General features: G+C 40.7%; 1 pseudogene; it reads right to left on the reverse strand.

Moving 5' to 3' along the window:
- Positions 1–373: 373 nt before the first annotated feature.
- On the reverse strand, positions 374–13,686 carry LOC108707649 (annotated as a pseudogene).
- Positions 13,687–26,572: the final 12,886 nt, after the last annotated feature.

Below are 26,572 nucleotides of genomic sequence, written 5' to 3' on the forward strand. Positions count from 1 at the left end.
AAAAAAAAAAAAAAAATGGAAGATATACACAACCGACATAAACAGGTGGTGTGAGAGATAAACATATTTCATTTTAGATTATGAACAAAAGTATCTCTTAGTCCGCACACGGTCATTTTACTTCAATCATTTGACCTTTATTAAGTTAATTAATTTGAGATTACCCAATTCATCAGTTACCCAAGAAAATTCCAAAAAAAAAATGGATTAATTTATATTACAGCACTTGTATATGTAGGTCATGCACTATATTAAACATTAAGGGGCAGATTTATCAAGGGTCGAAGTTTAAAAAAACTTTGAATTCAAAAAGACCAATTGAATAGAGGTCGAAGGTTTTTGGGGGTCGAATTTTCTGCTAACAGGTATCAGGTAAGTCATTACAATCCTTGGGTGTACCCTAACATTTGGCACCCCCACGGATTGGATCTTTCCTTCTGCTTTAAAGGCCTGGGTCATTAGTGTTATAGAGATGCTGGTGCAATAAGTTCAGTATATAAAATACAGCATTTGTAGCCACGTTCGTTTTTATGGTGTAGTTCTCCTTTAAGCGCCCATCAGCTTTTTGTTTCTATAGGAGTTTTTCCTTCCCGAGCTGAGGGTCTGGTGCATCTGGACCACCTCTGTAGCTTTATGAGTTTTTGCTTTGAGTCCTGGTTTTTAGATAAATGTATCTGCAATGACACAGCCCGGGAGGGCAGTAGAAGAGCTCTGAGGAAGGTTTATGCTCCTTTTATGTCAATTACTAAAAGGAAAAGGAACTTATACAGAAAATAAATAAAAATTAAATGGACCTGGGCATAAAACAATCATTTTAGACTTTAGTCTCATTGACTACAAAATTCTTAATCCAGATTCCTATTCCATCTTCCATTGCAAGTTGAAGCTTCCTACTGGTTGTGATGCCTGGAGTTAATATTTAGCTGGAAGACTTTAACTCAGGGATCACTTACATGCCAACATTTTGGATTAAAGTTTACCTTTATGCTGTTAAGCAAATCTTTATAGAAGTATATGTTATTATAAGGCACAGGTGTGGTATATTAGTAAGATTTAAGATTTCAGATACGGCTTCATGGGATCCTTCTCCCATACAGATAATGTAGATAATTTACTGCGAGTTGATTGGTCAATGGGCCATCCCCAGGCCTCAAAGAACGGAACCAGATTGGTTTTCACAGCCTGAGAGAACTTCTCTGCCCACAGGTTCATCTTAAATTTGTTTTCATCCCCGATGCCTGAGATGCTCTGGTACTCTCTGAATAGGCGCTTGAATGGTTCCCAGCCAAAGCCTTCTTGTAGCTGTAACAGACAGGAACATACACATTATTCATATATGTTGGCCACATGTAACTGGTCAAGTACACAGGTTTGATTAATTGGCCTCACTGCTGGCCTAAAAGTGCAAATCTAGATGAATATGAGCGTTCAGTTTCCATATGTTTCAGTAGTTTTGCAAGATGATCTACCCCTAGGGTTCCATACATAGTTGTAAAGGTAGAAGTCATCCAATGGCATCACCAACCATAGTAGGACTGAATTGTTTCACATTAAATGGGAACTATTGCCAAAACGAAAATGCTTCATCATACGAAAATAAGAAACTTTCTAAATACAATCAATTAAATATTCTGCATTGTTTCTGAAATAATCAAGTTTATCTTCACTATTCCTCTCTCAGCATCTGTTTCTCTTCATTCTCTCTTCATGCAGCAGTTGGGTGTCAGATATTGATTGACAGTTAGATCCAATATATCTTATAGGGGGGCTCCTTTTGCCTAGAAGATGTATTAGAGCTCAAAAATCTAACAAAATAACTGCCTTTTGCACAAATTCTGCATGTAGAGAGACATGTGGGCCCGATTCACCAAGGGTCGAATATCGAGGGTTAATTAACCCTCGATATTCGACTGGGAATTAAAATCTTTCGACTTCGGATATCGAAGTCGAAGGATTTTAGCACAAATAGTTAGATCGAATGATCGAAGGAATAAACCTTTGATTCGAACGATTTTAATCCACCAATCGAAGGATTATCCTTCGACCAAAAAAACTTAGGCAAGCCTATGGGGACCTTCCCCATAGGCTAACATTGAGTTCGGTAGGTTTTAGATGGCGAACTAGGGGGTCGAAGTTTTTCTTAAAGAGATAGTACTTCGACTATCGAATAGTCGAACGATTTTTAGTTCGAATCCTTCGATTTGAAGGTCGAAGTAGCCCATTCGATGGTCGAAGTAGCCCAAAAAACACTTCGAAATTTGAAGTTTTTTTACTTCGAATCCTTCACTCGAAGTTAGTGAATCGGCCCCATGATGTCCGGTGATTTTAATAGAGTGAGCTCTAATACATCTTCTAGGCAAAAGGAGCCCCCCTATAAGATATATTGGATCTAAATGTCAATGATTATCTGACACCCAACTCCTGAATAAAGACAGAATAAACAGAAACAGATGCTGAGAGAAAGGGATAGTGAAGATAAACTTGATTATTTCAGAAATTTTGCAGAATATTTCATAGATTATATTTACAGTTTCTTATTTCAGTATGCTGAAGCTTATATTAAATTTCCATTTTTAATCAATGGCAGGGATTTTTAATTAAGCACATAAAAGTTATGTTCCAGCATCAGCCTTATGAGACCCCTAGGAGTTAACTGTATCTATGCATCACAAGTGCCCCATTTCATCCCTCATTACTGAGACAACACTTACAGTCATAAGAAAAAGTTTTGGAACCCCTCTCAGCCTGCATTATAATTTACTCCACTTTCAACAAAAAATATATATCTTTCCTATATCTGAGTACTGAGGTGTTTTCTGAACAAAGATTTTTAGTGAAGCAGTATTCAGTTGTATGAAATTAAATCAAATGTGAAATACTGGCTGTGCAACAATTTGGGTACCCTTGTAATTTTGCTAATTTGAATGCATTTAACTGCTCAATACTGATTACTGGCAACACCAAATTGGTTGGATTAGCTCATGAAGCCTTGAATTTCACAGGCAGGTGTGTCCAATGATGAGAAAATGTATTTAAGGTGACCAATTGCAAGTTGTGCTTCTGTTTGACTCTTCTCTGAAGAGTGACGGCATGGGATCCTCAAAGCAACTCTCAAAAGATCTGAAAACAAAGATTGTTCAGTATCATGGTTTAGGGGAAGGCTACAAAAAGCATCTCAGAGGTTTAAACTGTCAGTTTCAACTGTAAGGAATGTAATGAGGAAATGGAAGGCCACAGGCACAGTTGCTGTAAAATCCAGGTCTGACAGGCCAAGAAAAATACAGGAGCGACATATGCGGAGGATTGTGAGAATGTTACAGACAACCCAAAGATCATCTCCAAAGACCTGCAAGAACATCTTGCTGCAGATGCAGGTGTATCAGTATCTGTCTTGTTGTATGCAAAAGCTCATTTAGACAAGACACAGTCATTTTGGAACAAAGTGCTTTGGACTGATGAGACAAAACTTGAGTTATTTTGTCATAACATAAATCGCTTTACATGGCGGAAGAAGAACATCGCATTCCAAGAAAAACACCTGCTACCAACTGTCACATTTGGTGGAGGTCCCATCATGCTGTGGGGCTGTGTGACTAGTTCAGGGACTACTGGGCCCCTTGTTAAAGTCGAAGGCCAGATGAATTCAACCCAATATCAACAAATTCTTCAGGATAATGTTCAAGCATCAGTCACAAAGTTGAAGTTAAGCTGCAGGGGTTGGATATTCCAACAAGACAATGACCCTAAACACACTTGGAAATCTACAAAGACATTTATGCAGAGGGACAAGTACAATATCCTGGAGTCCCCCGACTTGAATATCATGGAAAATCTATGGGATGATTGAAGCAGACTGTCCATGCTCGGCAGCCATCAAACTTAACTGAACTGGAGAGATTTTGTATGGACCAATGGTCAAAAATAGCCACATCAAGAATTCATCAAAGGCTATAGGAGGCGTCTAGAGGTTGTTACATTTGCAATTTGATGTGATATCTCTGTTGGGGTTCCCAAATTTATGCACCTGTTTTGTTATGATGCATATTTTCTGTCAATCCAATAAACTTTATGTCACTGCTGAAAAACTACTGTTTCCATAAGGCAAGTTATATATTAAAAGGAAGTTGATACTTTAAAAGCTCATAATAAACAAAACTCCAAAGAATTCAGAGGGGTTCTCAAACTTTTCATATGACTGTATAAGCCCAGGGCCGGATTTATATAGTGGGCGCCCCTAGACCCACTACCGTTCGTTGCCTCTGTCGTGCAAATTTTCATCATCTGGACTGGAAGTGGAAGCACAGGAAATTTAAAAAATGATTGTATCTCCAGCGCATCCCCAGTGTTTCTGAACCAATGTGGGTGTGGTTGGGCAGCATGTCGCCCCCCTAAAATCCTGCCGCCCTAGGCCGGGGCCTTCGTGGCCTTTCCAAAAATCTGGGCCTGTATAAGCCATCATGGGCTGCCTGCAAGGATTTCAGAGAATGGGAAGATGTTAAAAGGCAAAAAAGATCCAGATGACAGGACATCTATTCTGAGATGCATCATCACCTTATATTGCATGTATTTAATTATGTATTATGTTTTGCTTCAGGTGAGGCTTATTTCCTATTTTATATAAAAGACAGAGGTCAGTGTTACCTGTAGGTAGGTCTCCAGTGCTGTCCATACCTCCCACTGCTCTATGTCGGCTCCACTCTGCAAATAACTTTTGATGCGAGATCTCCTGGTGTTTGGCTTAAGTTCAGGGTGAGCTTGATCCCGTGGGATCCCAAGAACTGTTTCATGCACATACACAGACCAAAGGTTACACGTGGCTTCCGTGGTGTGAGGTGGGAACTCCCACTTTGTTTCTTGTTGATTGTGTCCAAGTTCATGGATAGGCCCCCAGATTCCCTTTTTCTCCATATGGTGTAGATTAGTCAGCTCTTTAGCGGATTCCAAGTGGCACATGATGGGGTATCCAGCGTGCATCCAACCTATGAATAACAGAAAAATCCTAAATTTCTTAATACAACTTTCTACTCCAAACCTCCAAACTGTAATGCTTTGCAAAAATTGATGCACTTTATAATAATGACCTCAAAGCTTTCACTTTACAGCATCCTATTTCCAACACATCACTAGTTACAAGAAGCATTGTACATGTATATGCCACTGGGGTCAGTATGCATCGGGTCACCCCCCAAAATATGTGCCAGTGCAATACAATGATAAGTAGCTACATGGACACCTGTATAAACGATTGGCCAGAGAGTCCGCAGTTAGGTGATACAATGAAACTTTGCATTCTAACTCAAAGTGAAAGACCAATCCTGGCCATCAGCCCAGCAGACACAAGCCCACAAGTACTTACCACATGAGATCTGCACGTCTGCGACAAAACGCTCAGGCCGTGGAAATTTCTCTTGTTTGGCTGCAAGCTCAGTAATAGCCACCATTATTCTGTCCCAACGAGACAGCAGAGCTACTGGATCCTTTAGTGATCGAATAGAATCTGAGGGTACAGTCAGGATAACATTCTCTGTAACCAGCTCAGCCCAAGGAGCAGGCAACTTGCGGACTGAATGTAACCAGGAATCAAGGCTGGTCTTGCCTGTGGGGGGAAAAAGGCAAAGGAGAAGGAAAGGCTAAAAGTAAGCTTTATCAGAAAGGTCTATATAAATACACCAGTAACCCCTCAAAGTAATGCTGCTCTGAGTCCTCTGTCAAAAGAAACACCACATTTCTTTCTTTCTATTGTGTACTCATGGGCTTCTGTATCAGACTTCCTGTTTTCATTTTTAACTTCCAGGGCTAGGGCTTGAGCATGCTCAGTTTGTTATCCTCACTAGGTTTATATAAGTTCCTTGAAAAGTTGTATTGTTCCTTGGTGTGTTGTATTACTAGTGTAGCTTTATAAAAGATAAACATTATTGCTTATTTTGCCCTTTGACATGTAAAGCAGCAACAAAGGACGTCCACTTCTGTCTTTGGTTAATTTTGTGACTGTGCCCTGTGTTTGTTGCGAGTTCCTGAGTTTTGCCTCAATGGTTTGTTTGCTTGCTACTCTTGGCTGCCTCTCCTGTGGTTCATATCTGGTGTCCAGTGAAGAGCAATGTTGGTGCTTTGCAGTATGATGGTGGCCATGTCCTATAGGTGAAACTAAGAAGCTCATAGTTTGAAATCTCCTGCTTCCAGAAGACGCACAGAATACTTCTCAGACTGATGTTTCAATTTTCTTTTTATATGAGCAGAATATATGGACGTGTTGATTATAGAGGTCATCACTTAAGAGTACACGAGTTACAGTTGGTAGTGTACAGGTATATGACACACACAGACTGTCTATTTGCCTTTTCCTTTTAATTTATTAAGTTGTTAAATAAAAGAGAACAACAAATAATCCACCAAACATAACCTGTGCATTGCTTTCATTGCTTATGTCCAATTCTATATCAGTAACTTGGTTCAGCAGCATCTGACTATGATTATGCCATATGTCTCATTTAAGCAAAGTCCCTCTGTTAGTCCTACCTAAGTCTTCAATAAGTGCAAGGACTTGTGATCATTGAATTTTAAAACTGATATTGAATCTGATTATTGCCCAGCTAAGTGTAATTGTAACCACTACATGAAGCTACAAAAACTTTTAGTCTTTGCTTGTGTTGCATGTCAGTGTTTAATATCCAGCACACGTGGAGGCTTAATCTGTCAACTTCTATAAATTACACATTGAGTCCATGTTAAGGTGGCCATACACTGGCTGATAAAAGCTGCCAACAGACCGAGTCGGCAGCTTATTGGCCCGTGTACGGGGGCCCCGACAGGCTTCCCCGATCGAGATCTGGCCGAAAGTCGGCCAGATCTCGATCGGATGGGACTTAAAATCCCGTTCGTTAGGATCCGATCGTTGGGCCCTAAGGCCCATGATCGGATCAGCCCGATATTGCCCACCTCAAGGTGGGCATATCGGAGAGAGATCCGCTCGTTTGGCGACACCTTTACACAGACATAGTTGGTTTGTTCTTACCTTTTATATAGATTGGGGCTGGTTCTGCTCCATACACCTGGACTGGGACTGTCCCAAAGTTGCTGTTAGCCTTCACAATGATGTACAGGAGACCTCCCCAAAAACTGGATACAAAAACCTTTTGCCTATCAACATGAATATTGCGAACAACGACTGGAGCGCGATAAAACGTATCGTTAGAGCTCAAATCATCTGAATGACAACCAATCTGCACCTGTTATTAACACCAAATACAAGAGTTATATATGGACGTGTGAGTGAAATATAATGGTTACATGTAGCAATGTTATACCTGTAGTACTTAGCTACACTGAATATTCTGCTTCATGCACCTAAAAACTTGGCCCCCGAGGGCCCCCAGAGAGCCTGATATTTGGGCACATCTAATTAGTATGTCGTTATCCCTGGGTTGTGCTCTGGCCCTGCCCCAATCCACACCAGCTCCGTCCCACCGCATCCCCGGAGCTTCTCTCTCTTCAAACCATTAGGTAACAGTATCCTGGTACAGGCAGGGGTTGTTCTGGGCCCTTACAAACCTTTGTTGGGAAAAGGTGGATAACTGCACATACAATAAGGGAAGAGACACACGCTGCAATTCGGGGAGATTAGTTGCCCGGCGACAAATCTCTTCTTCGGGGCGACTAATCTCCCTGAACTGCCTCCCCTGCCGTCTTGAGTGCGGGATGGCACTCAAAGCACTTTGTTTTCTGATGTCGCCCGAAGTTTCGTTGTGAGAGGAAGACAGGGGAGGCAGTTCAGGGGGGTTTAGCCACCCCAAAGCATTGGAGATTTGTCGCTGGGCGACTAATCTCCCCGAATCTCAGCGTGTGTCTCTGCCCTTAACAAGCACACAAGCTTTTATTACAAGAAATTAGCACAAAAGAGAGAGATATTGAGATGACAACACAAGGGTCCCTTTAACTAACAGTGACTAACTGAACAAATGCAGTTGCACCTAGCAATGGATCAGCAATTTGTTTTTATTGGTTACAACCAGTCAACAGATGGAAGCAAAGGTCTAATTGCTTGTCAGCCCCATGGGCTTTTCTCTTCATCTCTTAGTTACCTGGAAACCTTGCTGAACGGCTGAGGCAGGGAACTTGAGAACTGCTGTCTTTTTGGGAGCCAAGTAAAGGCCAGTGCTTCTCCAGGCGTCTGTACCTAGGATAAAGACAATTCACACTCAGGGGTTATTTATTAAAACTTGAAGCTGCACTCAGGACGAAGCTGTGCACTGCATCTACAGATGGGAGCAGACCTGGATCTGTGATGAGCCCACAGAGGCCCAGGCCTAGTTTTTAGGTTTTTAGGGGTGGTATGCTGCCCAGCCGCAACCTAGGAACACTGGGGACATGTATGCCTGTATGCGTAATCCCCAGTGCTCCGGCACACACACGTGCAGGGGCGGGGTAGGCGCTAGGACCCAGCGGCCTAGGGGCGCCCAAGCCTGAAACATGGATGGGAGTGGATCCACTTCTCTTTGCCTGCCTACAAAATGCAATTAGAGAAAAGTGGAGCAAATACAAACCTATTTATAAAAAATTAGATTTTCTAATTTTTTTTCCAATTTGAAAAAACTTGAAATTGCAACGTTTGCTTATGTATTAAAATATTAAATAAAGAATAAATAGATAAAAATAATCCATGAAAAAACTTTGAAAACCTCAATAATCTTGAATTGAAAAAATGGATTCTGTTTTTCCCACTGACTTCTACTTGACCTCACAGCCTTTAAGATGTCAAAGTTTTGCATTTGAGTTTATCAAGTTTTTTGTACTTAAAGGAGAACTAAAGCTTAACTAAAGAAGTAGCTAGAAATGTTGTACATGATGTTTTGTGCTTCTGTGCCAGCCCAAGGTAACCACAGCCCTTCAGCAGTAAAGATCTGTGTCTCCAAAGATGCCCCAGTAGCTCCCCATCTTCTTTTCTGCTGATTCACTGCACATGCTCTGTGCTGCTGTCACTTACTGAGCTTAGGGAGCCACTCACAATATACAGTACACATAGATTAGAAATGTCAAAATATAAGGCTGGTTAGTAATTAATACAGATAATTACTACATGGCAGCACAGAAACCAGTGCAATTAGCATCAGAATTGAATAATCAGCAAATCTGTAGCATCAGCTTATATTACAGCCAGGGAAGCTCATTTTCTGCTGGATAATTAGTGACGACCTCTAAGCTTAGCTTCTCAACAGCCAATCAGAGCCCACTGAGCATGTGAGTGTCACAGACACTTTCCAAGATGGTGACCCCCTGTGACAAGTTTGAAGTCCTGGATCATTGCTGCTATTGAGATGTTGGAACTTTAGGCTGGTGCAACAAGTTCACTATCTTAAATATGGCATTTTTAGCTATATTCATTTTTAGTGTTTAGTTCTCCTTTAATAGTCTTTTTTTTTAAAAAAAAAAAAATAATAATGTATATTGGAACGTTGCTTAGAATTACCATTTATTTAAGATATAAATTAACCAAAGAAGACATTACCTGGGTTTGTGGCATCAATATTAACATTGATTGATGGTTCCTTCTCCAGAATATTCGATTCATCAAACACAGGACTCACATTATAGGATTCATGGGCCAAACACAGAAGTAAAGCTTCTTTGGAGCAGCTGCTCACGGGACATTTTTTGCTGACATTGGGAACAGAACAGGTCTTCATCATCTCTACAAACTGGCTCTGAATGGAGCTGATGATAGGACTGGCTGGGAGCCTCATGAAAGTGGTGACATCCTGCATGAATTTGTCCATCCAGGTGCTAATGTCAGGTTGCAGTTTTGTACCACTCTTTAGTGCAGCCTGCAAATGACAAAGTCCTCTGTAGAAGTGATACTGTTCACTGGTTTTATTGGGACTGATTGCCTTATAGATGCCCTGAGGAATGGTTCTACACAGAATGCTAATACCAAACCTGTTCAGTATTTTGTTTCCAGGGTAGTGAGTGAGAACATTGCAGGTTGGATTCTGATAGGACCACCACCAGGCATGGCCAGCAATAAGAAGTCCTCCCCCCTCTGCAACAAATTAATGGATTGCCTTTGCTTCTGCATCGCTGTAGGAGTTGCAGCAGTAGACACTTAGATTGGGGACTAAGTTTGATACCAGACAGGGGATGTTTTCCTTCTGCAAAACCTCAGAAAAGTCTTTCAGGTCAGAATGAACCCCAATTCTTCTCTTGTTGCCTATGTCTAGCCAAGAGATGGCATTAAGCATTACAATTTTCAGTTCAGATTTAGAGAGGTAGGATTCATGTGTGACTGCAACCACCCGTCCTTTGCCATAGTATGTAGCGCCAACAAAACATTGTTTGTTTTCACTCAACCCAACTGCAAACGACAAAGCTCCATGCAAGAGAAGATCTGAAGGGACACTTGGTCCACTGATGTCCAGCTGAGAAACCCCATTCAGAAGGAACCTCTGATCAACTGAGAAGTCATATCTGTGCAAGAGAGACAGCACTGAAGTATTAACAGTCATTACAATGAAGAAAAGAACAAAATGACTGAGACATGGTACCAGAGGAATGTGAGAAGTCACATGTGAAAGAGAAGACCAAAATAATCAATAAGACTATCATATAACGAGATGGAGTGAAAGTTACTGGAAAGCAAGGCTAGCTCTGTAAATGGGATTTGTAATCAGCTGAACTCTTTTCATAATTTTAAAGATACAAAGAAAGAAGGCAGTCCTTTAAGTTTAATAAAAATAATAATTACCTTGTGGAGAGTCGGAGGCGTGAATTAATGTTAACAAATATTTGAAATTGAGGAGAAAGATAGTAAAAAGCCCCCTCACTCTCCAATGAAATAAATTAATTAATATCTAAATTATACCGTGAACCAATCAATTAATAAAGATAAAGTGCTTGTGCTGTTAATGAAAATACTTGCTTGGTTAATTAAAAACCTTCTAATAATTTAAATAAATATTAAGCAATTAACAAACAACAAGTTCAGAAAAGCATAGAGTTGCCTTTTCTGTGTATTAAAAAATAGCTGGTGCTGACTTGATATTGAATTTATGCTGTGTTTGTAGAGAATTGATTCAAGATTTCAATAAGTTATAAAGTGCAAGTGCTAAATTAATTACAGTCACCGACTGCATGGGATTCAAAATAGATAATTTATGCAAGTGCTAGTGAATTATATAATCAAGGTAATTCATTAACAAAATTTGTTAAAAAAGGAGGAACCAGCATAAATTCAATATCAAGTCAGCACCAGCTATTTTTTAATACACACAAAAGGCAACTCTATGCTTTTCTGAACTTGTTGTTTGTTAATTGCTTAGTATTTAATTAAATTATTAGAAGGTTTTTAATTAACCAAGCAAGTATTTTCATTAACAGCACAAGCACTTTATCTTTATTAATTGATTTGTTCACGGTATAATTTAGATATTAATTAATTTATTTCATTGGAGAGTGAGGGGGCTTTTTACTATCTTTCTCCTCAATATCAAATACTCTTTTCATGATTTGTTACTTTATCAGGGGTGTAACTATAAAAAGCAGACCCTGTGGTTGCAGGGGGACCCAGGAGTGTAGAAGGCCCAGTAGGCCCTAATTAATGAGCAATAGTATATTTTGGTAGAGTATTTCAAAGCTTTCTGGATAACTGATTTCTGTATAATAGATCCATTACCTGTAGTTAAAGGATTGGACTTACTCATCGGGCAGAATAGATAGATGTAGGGTTTCCAGCCGTGTGGGTTTCAACAGTTTGTCAAAGGGCTGTCCGTTCAAAACTTTCTGTCCCATTTAAAATATTGCGAAAACTGGACAGAAATCCAGCCAGTTGCATATAAGTGATGTAATAACCCTGACCTGACATCATAACTCCATGACATCATCCCTGATATCATCATGCCCACCCGAACATCACTGCTCCGCCCCCAACGCTATCTGCTCTGCCCCCTTTGTTCGGGTCTAGCCACCGGCAAAGTTAGCAACTCTATACACCATTGTACTTCATAAGTGAATGTTAATATAAATCCCAACTGAACATAAGTTCTGAATAAAACTTAAACAACAGTGACCCATTTTAAGCGATCCCTTTAAAGAATCCTGTGAAATGATCAGTTATTGACATATCAGTAAATATTACCCTTTTACCTCAAGCCACCATTTTGTGACGTTCTGTGTGTCACTTAGTGATCATCTGACAGAAGAGAATAGAAAGTACAAGTGTGGGAAAACAGACAGATTCAGTCACTGGCTGATGTACCCTAGCCAAAGGCCGTGTTTATATGAATTAGCTTTTGACATATCGGCTGTTTTATATATATATATTTGTGTAACCCTTTTGACACCCCTTTGGTTGATGGTACACTCCACGTGTGGTGCTTACATGATGGCACAGTTGCTAGGCAACGGCTTACAGCACACGGGCTCCATTACAGGGAACTACTGCAGAGGGATAAGTACAAGGATTTTGCACTACTTCCCTACATTTGTATATATTTTCAACATAGGGGGGGCTATTCCTTCCAAAACGTTGCTCTAGCTTCACAAGTCTGAGGCTCTTCTTATTGAGCATTTCTGTGAAAACATTTCTGCCTGTACAAAGACACGCCTACATTCTAGCTTACAGCAGCCAATGAATGGAGAGAGCTGTGTCTGTCTTCGAGTTGCATCATTTCCTGTCAGGTGATCAGTGAGTGACTGAGATTTGAATGTACATATTTGACTGAATATCCTGGTGTTGCTGGTCATTCCTTCTATATTATTTATTATTAGCAGGCACCATACTACAGAACAATATAAATAGACATATAGATACTCACTCTGTGTAAAGTGGAACCTGTGGCATATTTTTAGTAACAGAGAAATCTCCTTTCTCTCCGTAGTCACTGGTGAAGTGCACCCCACAAACACATACGATTTTGTTCCCTGGAAAATGGTGCAGAACATTCTCTTTATGGCTGTAGGACCAGTGCCAAGCCTGAGCCCCAATCAGCAGGCCTCCTCCCTCTCGCACAAATGAGATGATCTCCTCAGCTTGGTGGCCATCATATCCGTTAGTACAGAACACGCCCAGGCCCTGAATCAGGGTGGAAGTGTTTTGGACTTTGTACCCGGAGGCAGAGAGACTTTTTGCTAATACCTGCAATTTATTATGCACCCCAATGTCGGCATTTGAATTTGGACTCAGCCAAGATACAGCATTTTTCAAAAAGACCATGAAGGTTTCCCTGTTGAGATAATCCTCATGGGCCAAAACCACTACTTTCCCATTTCCATAGCGAGAGGCAGCGATGAGAACATCTTTTCTGGGAGACACCAGCACAGGGAATGCAGAGTCCCCTGTCAGCAGCAGCTTGCACGGAACCGCCTCCCCAGTGAAACTCAGAGAATCAACACCACGGACCAGAGACTGGTAATCTTCATTAGCCGCCATATTGCTGAGGAAACATGTGTAAAACTAATAAGAAAGTGTTTTGTTAAATAAAGACAGTCTTACACTGGTAGTTTATAACTGATCTGAGATATGTACATAACTCCCACTAATTAAACCTTAGTTCTATACTGATTCAGTAGAACTCAAATAAAGCTCCCACTGGACTAACTACCAGTCAACCTCTTCTCTGTTCTCTATTTTCCTCAGTGTATACAGAGGAGTAAGAGTTTCAGGACTAACTCTGCAGTGACACAGAAGGTTTAGCTAATGGCTAACAACTTGGGGGGAATTCACAAAAGTGTCGGGAACGGAAAAATGTCTTTAAAATGTCGTAGAAAGTGTCGTAGCAACAGCCGACAAATTCACAGAGCATTTCTCCGCCAGTTTTCCGACATGTGCGACACTTTTGAATTAGTGTCGTTAAAAGTGGGCGTGGTTTTTTCGGCGCCACTTTTCCCGACATTTTTATGAATTACTTGTAAACTCATTTTTTTTACCGACAATTTTTCAGACACTTTAGGCTCGCCAAAATGAAAATGTCAGACAAATTGTCGTTTAAAAAGTCTTGGTAAATGTCGTTTGTACGATGAAAAGATATACGACATTTTAGAAAATTGTCAGACTTACGAGACATTCAGAGATGGTAACATTTGCCTTTGTGAATTTGCCGTACGTATGACATTTTACAAATTTGTCGACCGCCACTTCTGGGTTACTTTTTTTACCGACACTTTTGTGAATTCCCCCCCTTGTCATTGACCACCTCCCACTCTGCTTGACTACATTCCCCTATGTGTGCTACTCACCTGCTCTGTGATCATGATTTGCAAGACTGGAGGAGAGGAGGCATCAGAGGTATGTGACTAGGGTCCTATCACCCCCACAATTGTGCCCTAAGCAAATGTCTCCTCTGCCTACCCCTAGTTCTGCCCTAATGGTTGTGGTTCTTTGTACACTATGGGGGGAATTCACAAAAGTGTAGGGAACGAAAAAATGTCTTTAAAATGTCGTAGAAAGTGTCATAGCAACAGCCGACAAATTCACAGAGCATTTCTCCGCCAATTTTCCGACATGTACGACACTTTTGAATTAGTGTCGTTAAAAGTGGGCGTGGTTTTTTCGGCACCACTTTTCCCGACATTTTTATGAATTACTCGTAAACTCATTTTTTTTACCGACAATTTTGGCTCTCCAAAATTAAAATGTCAGTCAAATTGTCTTTTAAAAAGTCTTGGTAAATGTCGTTTGTACGATGAAAAGATATACGACATTTTAGAAAATTGACAGACTTACGAGACATTCAGAGATGGTAACATCTGCCTTTGCGAATTTGCCGTTTGTACGACATTTTACAAATTTGTCAACCGCCACTTCTGGGTTACTTATTTTACCGACACTTTTGTGAATTCCCCACTATGGGGGGAATTCACAAAAGTGTCGGTAAAATAAATAACCCAGAAGTGTCGGTCGACAAATTTGTAAAATGTCGTACGAACGGCAAATTCACAAAGGCAGATGTTACCATCTCTGAATGTCTCGTAAGTCTGTCAATTTTCTAAAATGCCGTATATCTTTTCATCGCACAAACGACATTTACCAAGACTTTTCAAAAGACAATTTGACCGACATTTTCATTTTGGAGAGCCTAAAGTGTCTGAAAAATTGTCGGTAAAAAAAATGAGTTTACGAGCAATTCATAAAAATGTTGGGAAAAGTGGCGCCAAAAAAAAACCACGCCCACTTTTAACGACACTAATTCAAAAGTGTCGTACATGTCGGAAAATTGGTGGAGAAATGCTCTGTGAATTTGTCGGCTGTTGCTACGACACTTTCTACGACATTTTAAAGACATTTTTTCGTTCCCGACACTTTTGTGAATTCCCCCCAATGAGTCTGATCTTTATCTAAGTAGGTGATGAAATCACAGTTAGCTCATATGACCAGGCCCATCTAGAAAGAATTAAACTGAAAGTAGGATGAGTATAATAATTAATACCAATGCTAGTGATTAAAGGATGGTCCTGGGTCCATGGGATTTACTGTTTTTTGTTCATACATATACTAATTGACTGTTGAAGAGACAGTTAAGGGGGATATGATCACTATATATAAATATATAAGGGGGATGTGATCACTATATATAAATATATAAGGGGATATGATCACTATATATAAATATATGAGGGATATGATCACTATATATAAATATATAAGGGGATATGATCACTATATATAAATATATAAGGGAGATATGATCACTATATATAAATATATAAGGGGGATATGATCACTATATATAAATATATAAGGGGATATGATCACTATATATAAATATATAAGGGGGATATGATCACTATATATAAATATATAAGGGGGATATGATCACTATATATAAATATATAAGGGACAGTAATGAAACAGAGAAAGTACAGAGAAGAGCGACTAAGCTGATAAAGGGAATGGAAGTGTCAGAGTGGTACAATTAATGGATCTCTGTTCTACTACTGTTCTAATGACTAGGAGCCAATCCCTTGTGTACTCTGTGTTTTGTCTCATTCTGAATGGGGTGCTCTACACAACATACAGATTCTACTAATGTACAAAAACAGTCCTTAAACACCATTACACCAGAATACCCCCCCCCCTCCATGCCCATGAAAGTCTGGCAGAATAATATTTTAAATACACAGGGCTCTGGTACAAGTGCTACTTACTAGTCAGTTGTGCAGGGGCAGTGAGACAGTATACAGTGAGACAGTTGTATGAGCCACTCTCTTCCTACTAACAGATGTAATGTGAAACCTCACCAGTATTAGCAAACACACCCCTAACTACACACACACTTTTACTTTCAGTTCTACAATATACACAACAATCTGTACTTGGGAGGGAGTGCAGGAGATCATGTGCTGAAGAGAAAATATTTAGTACTGTTTGTTATATCAGTCTGGGGCCTCAGGGGAAGAAAGGGGATTTTGCGAAATGCAAAGCTGATGATTCATGAGAAATAACACTTCATAAAATCATACCTCCCAACTGTCCCGTTTTCGGAGGGACAATCCCTCTTTTGACTGCTCAACCCGCAGTCCCTCATTTGTACTGGAAAGTCCCTCTTTTCTCTGCACTGAACAGCCAGAAAAAGAAACAAAGTTTCTCACTTAATTGGCTTTTAGCAGAGAGCCCAGAACACCTAACAGGTGCAAATAAGATACTTTGTAACAATTTTGAGACACAAAAACACAGAAATATTTTCAAACTTTCATAACCTGCCAAATTTTGTAAAACAAACATGGTAATGAGGGGGTGTGGCCACAGAAAGGGGTGTGGTCAAAAAATTGCTGCGCTACGTGCGGAAAAATTTTTTTTGTCCCTCTTTTTACTTCCAAAATGTTGTGAGGTATGTAAAATACAAAAAGAAAGCATTTGAGATGAACATATTAGGAGATTATGAATGTGTTTTTCTGCCCCTGCCCAGTTATTGTGTTTGCCTTTAGGGTCGATGCCATATCCACTCACTGGCTGTTGGTTGCCTGATGCGCAGGAATGAAATGCCAAGTACAGAAATGTCAGATTTGACTGAAAAACTGGGCAGCAAACTGGAAAATGAGGTTCAATGTTGATAAATGCAGGTTATGCACTTTGGCAAAAATAATATAAATGCAAGTTATACACTAAATGGCAGTGTGTTGGGAGTTTCCTTAAGGGGATACTGTCATGGGAAAAAACATTTTTTTCAAAATGAATCAGTTTAGTGCTGCTCCAGCAGAATTCTGCACTGAAATTCATTTCTCAAAAGAGCAAACAGATTTTTTTATATTCAATTTTGAAATCTGACATGGGGCTAGACATATTGTCAGTTTCCCAGCTGCCCCAAGTCATGTGACTTGTGCTCTGATAAACTCCAATCACTCTTTACTGCTGTACTGCAAGTTGGAGTGATATCACCCCCTCCCTTTCCCCGCCAGCAGCCAAACAAAAGAATAATGGGAAGGTAACCAGATAACAGCTCCCTAACACAAGATAACAGCTGCCTGGTAGATCTAAGAACAACACTCAATAGTAAAAACCCATGTCCCACTGAGACACATTCAGTTACATTGAGAAGAAAAAAACAGCAGCCTGACAGAAAGCATTTCTCTCCTAAAGTGCAGGCACAAGTCACATGACCAGGGGCAGCTGGGAAATTGACAAAATGTCTAGCCCCATGTCAGATTTCAAAAATGAATATAAAAAAATTTGTTTGCTCGGTGCAGAATTCTGCTGGAGTAGCACTATTAACTGATGCATTTTGAAAAAAACATGTTTTCTGATGACAGGATCCCTGTAAATGAGAAGGATCTTGGGGTTTTTGTAGATAACAAGTTGTCTAATTCTAGGCAGTGTCATTCTGTGGCTACTAAAGGGGAGTTGTAGACGGGCGCTAGGACCGCGCGGCCGCCTGGTCGGACCGCGCGGCCTAGGGGCAGCCGGCAATGAAATCCGGCGCTGAGGGGAGACTGACAAGGTTGGGGTTGTTTTCTCTGGAAAAAAGGCGCTTGTGAGGGGACATGATTAGACTTTACAAGTACATTAGAGGACATTATAGACAAATAGCAGGGGACCTTTTTACCCATAAAGAGAATCACGTAGCAGAGGCCTCCCCTTCAGACTAGAGGAAAAGAAGTTTCATTTAAAGGAACAGAGTAGGGGGTTCATCACAGTGAGGACAGTGAGGTTGGGGAATGCACTGCCGGGTGATGATTCAGTTAATGACTATAAGAGGGACTTGGATGATTTCTTGGACAGACATAATACAAAGGCTATTGTGATACTAAACTCTATAGTTAGTATAGATATGGGTATATAGAATTTATGTGACAGTAGGGAGGGGTGTGTGGGGCTGGGTTTTCCTTTGGAGGGGTTGAACGTGATGGACTTTGTCTTTTTTCAACCCGATTTAACTATGTAACTATATAACTATGTAACTATGTGTATTCACTGCCACACAGCCAATATGTGTTCACATCACATTCAGCCCTGTCTGACTTATTTTTTATTTTTTCATTTTATTTTTGAAAACCTGGTCTCCCTAACAGAACTCTTCATTTTCCTTTTTTGATCACAGTTGGAAGAGCACTAACTGCCATTTTCAAACCTTGGGATATTTATTTCCGTGCCGGGCCTTGGGCAAATTGGACCCAAGGCAGTGCCAGACGCTTATCACCCCTTCGGCCCCTCCCCATCTGCAATGCGTTTCCCTTTCTCCTCACTACATAATATTAGAGGTGACAGAGATAGGTTGCACAGGGCAGGGCTGCAGTGATTGGTAAGGGGAACAGCACCAGAGCCGTATCGTGTGGAATGGCAAACGAGGAGCTGGAACCGTCTGTTGTCAGCCACTACTTCTGCTGGCAGATCCTCACAATACTTTTGCTTTCCTCTTACTTCAGTAACCAGCAAAGTCAGTGCCGCCCTGGATATATTACACAAATGTAGGGACCTATAGGATATCCTATCCCTATAGAGTTAATCCCCTACCTTTTGCTTAAGTTCTCTTTTCCCTTGTTATTGGGCCAAGCCCTTCTAACTGGTAAAGTGTAACAACTACACCTATTGGACAAAGAGTGTAATGACACTCCCCTGCCACACTGCTATATAGTGCTGTGTAGGGAGTGGCCTCTTCCTCTTTGGCTCCTGGTGTCTGTGCTGCTGGGTGTTTCCCATTGAGCCTGGGATCACCAAGGCCCCAGTAAGCCATTTACCCCAAAGGGACCTGTACCTTTGGTGCTGAAGTCGGGAACCAGGCAATCCCGTGAATGAGGATTAGCTATCATTAGGGCAGATCTGTAATAGTCTCTCTAGGAGAGAGAGATAGCCAGATTAAGGTAGCATGAGCAGTTCTGTGCTCCAACAAGGAGAATAGCAGGGAGTAGCCTCCCAAAGGCTTTTAAGGTGCCTTTAGTGTAAGGAACTCAGTGATAGGGAATTCAGTTAGCAGAGCACTGCCTGACCCCTACTTGATCGATCCTGTTTCACTTTGGTCGCTGGTCTTTGGGAGTGAGATATTCTTCCTACTGTTTGACTTGAGGAGTGACATCTGTACATGCTGCATCATCATCAATGCTATCCTTTCTCCTCTGTGATATGCTAACTCCTACTACAACTCCTGCGTGAGTAAACCTGTGGTCAATTGCTTGCATATTGTTGTGCTAATAAACCATCTCACTTGTTTTCACTATCTAAGAACCTCCTGGCGTCCATTATTCTATCTTTCACACTTATATGCCTGTGGGTTGTAGTTTTACACCATCTTAAAGGGGAAGCTTCCATTTAGCGAAGGCTCCGCCCTGAGTGTAGTTTCACAGTGTAACCCATGCTCATACACTAGCTGGACACCCTTAACCCCTATTTGGCGGTATAGGCCAAAAAAGCGTTACACAAAGTTCTCTCAAGAGCCAAGAAACTCAGTGACTGTTTATACACAGACATTAATTACAATCAAACAAGGCACAGGGCAGATATTTACCCTTTATTGCAGTCACAGCCTGTGTGTGTCACCCTGAGTGTATGGGACCTATAGTCCAGAATGCTTGGGACCTGTGGATAAGGGATCTTTCTGTAATCTGGAAGTCTACTAAAAAAATCATAAAAAATTCAAATAAACTCAACAGGATTGTTTTGCCTCCTATAATTATTAATTATATCTTAGTTTAGATCAAGTACATGAAACTGTTTTATTATTACACAGAAAAAGAAAATATGTTTTAAAAATTATTCAGTTAAAATGGAGCCTATGTGAATTGGCCTTCCTATGATTCCTATAAGCTTTCCGGATAATGGATTCCATACCTGTATTATTAGAGCAGAAGATAGGGGTTACAGTATTAAAGGGGCTGCACTGGGAATTAACTGTTTGTCTCTGATATGATTAGTAATAATAAAAAAGACACATGTCCATCAAGTTCAACCTTAAGTCTATAAATAACCTGCCTAACTGCCAGTTGATCCAGAGGAAGGAAAAAAAAAACAATATGAGGCCTCTCCAATTTGCCTCAGATGGGGAAACAATTCCTTCCTGACTCAAGATGCAATGGGGCCAGTCCATAATTGATATGGATGCACCAAATCCAGAGGGTACAGGGGGTTCAGCAGTCAGGGGGCCTCCGTGATTTAAAGATGTGAGCAAGATCAGGGCAGGGCTTGTGTGAGTGGTTGGGGTATTTGCATTACTGGGGAGTGCCCTGGGTAGATCTGTGTGTATGAGGGGCAATTTTTACCATGGGGGCCCATTTTACTCGTTGACAAGTCCCACTACCCAAGTAAACAGTGGGTAATAATTTGAGCCCCATGATTACTGATGGCTTATCTTTAGATTAACAACAGATCCAACAAAGAATCACTGAGACTGAATCTATACCTATGTAGAAGGGTAAAGGTTTGCTCACCTTTACTTGAGGCAGTCCCCTAGATTTTGCTAGCAAAGTGTTGGGCCTTTTTTTATAGTTGGGAGTGGGGCTATTTCCCTGGCAGTTCTGAAGTTGGCCAGAAGTGTCAGGATTCCCCAGTCTTTAATAAATGAGAAGTCAGTAAGTGTTTTGTCTCTTTACTGGGTCACTACTTGCTGGAAGAGATGGTTGGTAGAACAAGAGCCTGAGGTGGAAGTAGACATTAGGACAATTTCTGTAATAGCCCATTATAGGAGTGAGAGGCAGTATTAGGGTAGTTAGTAGAGTAGTCAGACGCTCCAACAAAGTGGCTAGTAAGGGTTAGTACCCTGCAGTATCACCTGCTAGTATAGGGACTCAAGAGGTCAAGCCTAGCAATAGATTCCTGGAGTAAAATACCAGTGGGAGCATCTGCTAGAGATGGGGACTAGTTCACTGATCTGTGAGTACTTTTTCTGGGTGTTGCAAATACTATGCTTGTCTGAAAACTGTCCAGAGGAAGAACAATTCTGAAGCATTTGTGGTGTATTCCAGACAAAGAGCTGTATAATGGGAGGGAGTGCAGGAGGGCATGTCGTTGGAGAGAAATATTTTGTTCCTACCCATGAAGCTACAAAGCACCAGGGCAACAATATTCTCCCCATGTGCTAATGCTAGAAGAAGAAGATGAGCACCAGCAAGATGTTACAGAATATGTGAATATAAGAGCTTCTACTGAAAAGGAAAACATTTCATCATTAGTTTTTCTATAATACACACAATCAATTTGTGGAATTATTTCTAGAGCTAGGTGGATGCAGATGGATGTCCATGGGGTTATATTATAAAAAGCTGCAGGATTTTCTACAGGTTTATTATCTATATCTATGAAAATATCCTGCTTCACCCAGAATTCAAAGAACACATTGCGCTATGGAAACGCTATGTGGATGACATGTTCTTAATTTGGACAGGTTCCCTTGAGATGCTAACAGAATTCTTCACATACTTGAACACCATACACAATACCATCAAATTCACAACTTGTATTGGACCTAATAGTGTCAATTACCTGGATGTTCAGGTAACAATCTCGAATGGCGTGCTTATAACCAACTTATATAAAAAACCAACTGATAGGAACAATATGCTGAGAAAAGATAGTTTCCACCCAATAGGGACCATCAAGGGACTCCCCAAAAGTCATTTTATAAGAGCCAGGAGGATAACATCTTCAGACACATTGTATAGAAAGCAGTCTGAAGAAATGGTGACGATATTCATGCAAAGGGGTTATGATAAAACTGATTTGGTGAGCATCACAAATGAGGTAGGAAAAACTAAAAGGGAGGAATTACTCCAAAAGAGAGCAGGACCACAGGACTAAAAGATTTTGCTACCTGCAATACGGATGGGGTAATTTACCTGTTAAAATGCCCATGTGGGCTTGGTTATGTGGGCCAAACCTCAAGGGCATGCAGGATTAGACTAAATGAGCACAAAAGCGTGATCCAGGGCCGGGCCTCCGCACAGGCGCCCAAGGCAAGCCGGCGGACGCGGCGCCGGTTTAGGCCAAGTGCGCATGCGCAAGGTGGCGCTCGCGTGCGCATGCGCAAGAAAAGCAGTGGTTTTTCCTTCTTTTGCTCTTCTGCGCATGCGCGAATTAGTGCGAATGTGCGCATGCGGAGAGAAATGTATTCACACGCATGCGCAGGAGCACAAGTATCCGTAAGAACCGCAAAGAGTCGGGCACTGGACTGGGGGTAGGCGACAGAGGAGGCGCGTGCCTGGCGCCCCCCCAGCTTTGCGCCCTAGGCACGTGCCTACTCTGCCTACCCCTAGTTCCGGCCCTGGCGTGATCAGAAATTTTAAACCTGAAATAAAAGAGAGTGACTCAAAAAAAGTAAACAGAAAGAGAAAGTCAAAAAAGAAACGCTATTAGCAAAACACTTTTACTCACAAAAGCATACGGTGTCGCCAATAAGGTGGCAAATTCTTGAGAAAATTGTGGTACTGCAAGGCAACGAAATGAAGCTGGCTCTTCTCATAAGGGAAGCGTTCTGGATGTGGAAACTTGAGACCTGACTTGTTTTTTATAAATAACTTTTCCATTTTGATTGACACTTTGTTTCTTTTTCACAAATAATCTTTGCCAGTGGGAATAATGAATGATAGAGGTAATGGTAAAACTCCCGCTGGTCGTAAGTAGTTAAACCTAATATTTGGTAACCAAAGTGTGTTAATATATAGTAACCAAATTGGGATAGAATGGTTCAAATATGCATTTATGCTTGTTTCTGGATGTGAAACTGGACTTTGGACAATAATACCAGGACATGGACTTTGAGTGTCAAGCCTCACTTTGGAACACCCTGGTGGACTATGGGAAATTGGGCAGGACTCTATGTATCCCTATGCTTTAAAAATGTTTGTAGCACAAATGTTTGTATCCTGACGAAGGGAGGTTTAATCCCCCCGAAATGTTGATGCACAGGTGGTCACTTTAAATAAAAGGGGTAAGCTCCCCACCTGCAACATACATGGTGTTGTGCTATTCTCTTAAATCGTCTACATTAATTATCTATATCAGCCAATCAGCAGGTAGAATTTACCGGTCTCCAGGGAAAACTTTGAGTTTGATTAGTCCTGTAGGATAGATTATTAAAGGAGAAGGAAAGGCTAAAATTAAGTAAGCTTTATCAGAAAGGTGAAATAAATAAAATATGAAAGAATATATGTGAAACGATGCCTTCTTTTAAGCATGGAATTACAGGCTGTATTGCAGGCTGAATTACAGACAGGTTGGGACTGAGAGGCTAGAACTGCAGCAAATAGAAGAAGTTTTATACTCACGTTGCACTCTGGCGTACCTCCCATTTGAAAATTGGAAAAGGGACAAAAAGTTCAGCCACGCTACGTGATTTTTTGACCATGCCCATTTTGTGGCCACACCCCCTCTAAATACCATGTCCATTCTACAAAATTTGTCAGGTTACTGAAATTCTGAACATATTTCTGGGGGTTTAAGTGCAGGTGCTGAGTTTTCTAGGCTCTCTGTCAAAAACCTCTTATTTAACTGAATTTCAGAAACTTTGTATATTTTTTTCTGGAGTCAGTGCAGGAGATCAAAGAGAAATTTGGGACATTTCAGTAAGAATCTGGGACTGTGGACTGAGCTGTAACAATTGTGACTGTCCCCTGAAAAACAGGACAGTTGAGAGGCGATATCACCCATTATGCTGACCATAGATAGAATGATATATGTAGCGGAATTGGGCCCCTCCAGACCAAGTTGGCAGTTGATTAGCCCCTGTATGGGTGCCAGGAGTAGAAGTAGATAGAAGAGGGACACTGATCATCCATTGGTGAGTATGAGATTATTAGCAGCTGCATGTGGCACCTATTGTGCAGTGTGAGTGAGGATTGGGGTGTTACCGGCCAAATCTATGTACTGGGTGTTGTGTTTTGTTCATTAGATCTATATATAAGCAGACACTGGTGGTTGCCATAGCAACTCATGTTTCATCTCGCTCCATTGAGTTGATATTTAACAGGTGGACTTGTCTGCTTTGAATGTGTGTCAATATTGAAATAAGTTTGTATTTTTGTAAATCCCATAATCATTTATACCATCAAATATCAACTCTCACCAGCACCTATAAAAACATTATATCAATCTTTGTAAAACATCAATTGAACCCAATAGGCTGGTTTTGCCTCCAATAAGGATGAATTATATCTTAGTTGGGATCAAGTACAAGTTACTGTTTTATTATTACACAGAAAAAGGAAATAATTTCTCAAAATTTGGATTACAGTATTTGATTAAAATGAAGTTTATGGGCCTTCCTGTAATTTGGAGCTTTCTAGATAATGGGTTTCCAGATAACAGATCTCATACCTGTAGGACAGGTATCTTCATACCTTGTCTACTAGAAAATCATGTAAACATTAGTGATGGGTGAATTTATTCGCCAGGCGCGAATTCGCGGCGAATTTGCGCGATTCGCCACCAGCGAATAAATTCGCGAAACGCCCGTGAAAATTCGCGAAACGCCCGCGAAAATTCGGCGGCAAAAAAACGGGCGCCGGAGTCAAAAACGAGACGCCGGCGCCATTTCGCAAATTTTTCGCCGTTTTGCTAATTTTTCGTCGAAGCTACACGGCGCAAATTCGCCCATCACTAGTAAACATTAAATAAAATTACAGAAAAAAAAGGAAGCCATTTTTAAAAATTTGGATTATTTGGATAAAATGGAGTCTGTGGGAGACAGCCTTTCCATAATTCGGAGCTTTTTGGATAATGGGTTTCCAGATAACAGATTCCATACCTGTAGGAATGGTATCTTCATACCTTGTCTACTAGAAAATCATAAAAACATTAAATAAACCCAATAGCATTATTTTGCTTCCAATAAGGATTCATTATATCAAGTACAACGATTATTTTATTATTACACAGAAAAAGGAAGTCCATTTTAAAAATTTGGATTATTTGGATAAAATGGAGTCTGTGGGAGAAGGCCACTCAAAGCTTTCTCGAACGGGTTTCTTGATAACAGATCCCATACCTGTTGTAATATTTTATTTTTAACATTGAGCAGGTCATTGTAACCTCAGCAAGTCGCTTGTGAGCTGTGGTTGTAGATTTAGACTGTGGGCCGGGGAATGACTGTGCTTGGAAATCATATTACCAGCTCTGTTGTATCTTTATTAAAGAATAAAGAGAATATAACACAAAACATGTAATTTTGCAAACAATTGTAAATGGATTATGCAACTAAACATGCAAATGCCTCTTTTACTCTGATAAAAATGTATTGCATTATCCCTGCATTTTCTGTGAGTTTAATGAGCTTTGATTCCCAATGATGCCCCACAAATAACATTTTTCGGTATCTTTCTAAATATGTTCTTTGGAACTGACATGTTCCTTTCACCATCTCCTTGTAAAATTAGTATATAGCACCAACATATTCTGCAGCACTGTACATAGATTAAACATCATTACCAACAGTCTATGTACCGCTGAGCTTACATTCTAACATCCCTACCACATTCCCACCAGTCCCTGCCCCAGTGGAGCTTACATGGAGAACTAAAGTCAACAATACAATACGGGTATAAATGATGGAGTTTATATACTTTCCTGACTGTACCAGCCCATAAATTCAGCAGCCACATAACAGTAACAATCCAGCCCTTCACAGTTGCCCCTATCTCCTGAATCATGTTAAATTAATAAGTGCTATCATTATCCATCCTGGTTCTTCAGAGCAGTTTTGGGAGGGGAGGAAATGTGTTTATCAAATGACCCATACCTTTGTTTTATTAATTTCTGCTTATTTGTTAAACTAAACATTGCAAGCAGCTGGGGCAAAGGAAGAGTTTGTTTATACAGAGCTTGTGATTTCTATATACTGTAGGGCAGACAGAGTATGACACACACATGGAGCATAGGGCAGGCAGAGTATGGCACACACAGAGAGCATAGGGCAGGCAGAGTATGGCACACACAGAGAGCATAGGGAAGACAGAGTATGACACACACAGGGAGCATAGGGCAGGCAGATTATGACACACACAGGGAGCATAGGGCAGGCAGAGTATGGCACACACAGAGCATAGGGCAGGCAGATTATGGCACACACAGGGAGCATAGGGCAGGCAGAGTATGACACACACAGGGAGCATAGGGCAGGCAGAGTATGACACACACAGGGAGCATAGGGCAGGCAGAGTATGACACACA

Source organism: Xenopus laevis, chromosome 2L (genome assembly GCF_017654675.1).
Source record: "Xenopus laevis strain J_2021 chromosome 2L, Xenopus_laevis_v10.1, whole genome shotgun sequence".
Classification (NCBI taxonomy): Eukaryota; Metazoa; Chordata; class Amphibia; order Anura; family Pipidae; genus Xenopus; species Xenopus laevis.